This window comes from Lepus europaeus, chromosome 10 (genome assembly GCF_033115175.1).
Source record: "Lepus europaeus isolate LE1 chromosome 10, mLepTim1.pri, whole genome shotgun sequence".
Lineage (NCBI taxonomy): Eukaryota > Metazoa > Chordata > Mammalia > Lagomorpha > Leporidae > Lepus > Lepus europaeus.
In genome coordinates, this window is record NC_084836.1 from 106,685,051 (window position 1) to 106,686,963 (window position 1,913).

At 37.5% G+C, this 1,913-nt stretch overlaps 1 pseudogene; it reads left to right on the forward strand.

The window, feature by feature from the left end:
* The first annotated feature begins 391 nt into the window (after nt 1–391).
* LOC133769216 (U6 spliceosomal RNA) lies at nt 392–507 on the forward strand (annotated as a pseudogene).
* Nucleotides 508–1,913: the final 1,406 nt, after the last annotated feature.

A 1,913-nucleotide genomic window follows, 5' to 3' on the forward strand; every position in this document is an offset into this window, starting at 1 on the left:
CTCGAGAAGAGACTGTGACTATGATAACAATGAATACTTCATAAATATGTGTTGCTTCCAGGCATTGATCTTCAGATCTACCCTTTGCCTTGCCCAGGGCTGCCATGTGTGCCTCACCTTGTTGGAGCCTGTGTGCCAGGGAAAAGGTGTTTTCTGGCATTAATGGAAGCAAACACATCAACAATGTCTCCGAAATCCACTTCGTTGCTTATCTCATTTTCAAAAGAAAGAATTGTCATGTTGACAGTCTCTCTTCACTCAATGACAATTTTAAATAATGTTTAATTAAGGTGAAGTAAAGTAATTATACATTTTGTTTTGGTATAGATAACATACTTAAATGGAAAGCAATGTCTATCTTAACATACTTATATTTCAGTTTTTTCAATATTTGCTTAATTCTAAGAAATCGGCAGCACATATACTAAAATTGGAACGATACAGAGAAGATTAGCATGGCCCCTGCGCAAGGATGACACGCAAATTCGTGAAGTGTTCCATATTTTTAAAAAAAAAAGAAAAGAAAGAAAGAAAGAGAGATTTACCACGCCTAACCTGGGAGTGTCCTCTTTGACACACCCTCAACCCTGAGGAACCAAACACAGCTCTCAGGCCACACTCATTTCAAGCCTCTAAGGCTCCACCGAAAGCAGACAGTCCACTTAATATAGAGCCATAGTGTAACAAGAAAAAACAACACAGTGAAGAAACCAAATATCTCCAACATGCCAAACAACAAACACAAAAACCGAGGAAACAAGAACAAGGAAGACACTATGACGCTCCCAAATGAAAAAGACACCCCAATTCAAGATTATGAAGATGATGAGATAGAAGAAATGCAAGAAGCGGATCTCAAAAAATTGATAAGAACATTGAGAAGTTCTCAAAAACAAATTCTTGAACTACAGAAATCCTTAATGGACAAGATAGAAAATCTCTCTCGTGAAAATGAAATATTAAGGAGGAATCAAAATGAAATGAAACAACTAGTAGAACAAGAAACTGTTATAGTGACAAGAAATCATAATGAAATGAAGAATTCAATAGATCAAATGACAAACACATTAGAGAGCCTTAAAAACAGAATGGGTGAAGCAGAAGAGAGAATATCAGACTTAGAAGACAGAGAACAGGAAAGGAAACAGGCAAACCAAAGAAAAGAAATCCCAAACCACTTGAAAAGGACACACAGACATGAGTGCAGGGGTACACACCTTCTCCTTTTACCTCAAGCTAAATGTGACTCAGTGGAACAATGGTCTTTATTCACTTTAATATTTGGTACATTGTGGACTCTTTGCCTTGGTTTTGATATTTAAAAAGGTGTTGTACGGGATTATTACTTTACTTTGATCACCAAGTTTCTTGACACTCCCCCAGAAGTTCTGGTCAAGAGCTTCCTGTGCCTTCCCCTGTCCTGGCCCTCACTCAGAGCAAACATTCAGCTTTTCTCATGGGGACTACACTTTCCAGTCTTTTCTGAACCTTGAAGAAGACCCTGTTAGGGACTGTCTTATTCCCCAAGCATAGATTAGCAGATTTAACCATTTCAGAATTCTCAAAGTGTCTCATTTTATTGGTAACTTAAGCCTATCCCAGGCCACGAAAAAAAAAACACAAGGAATTGCAAAACTTTAGCTTGAAGGGGCAAAAAAGGAATCCTGCAAAGACTGCAGTTGCAAAAATGCAGAAGGGAGTGTAATGTTAGTCTGAAATGCATTCATTATAATATTTAGGAGCATCTACAAGACTGTGGGGGCCAATTTACATTCAGAGCAAAGAAATCTCCTGGGAAAGAGGGAAGGCAGGTGTATAGTTTTCCACATTGCACAAATGTTTATTATTTGACCAACAGTGTCTTTATTGTTTTACTAACAATAGAGGAAAAAACAATAATACAAATATATCTT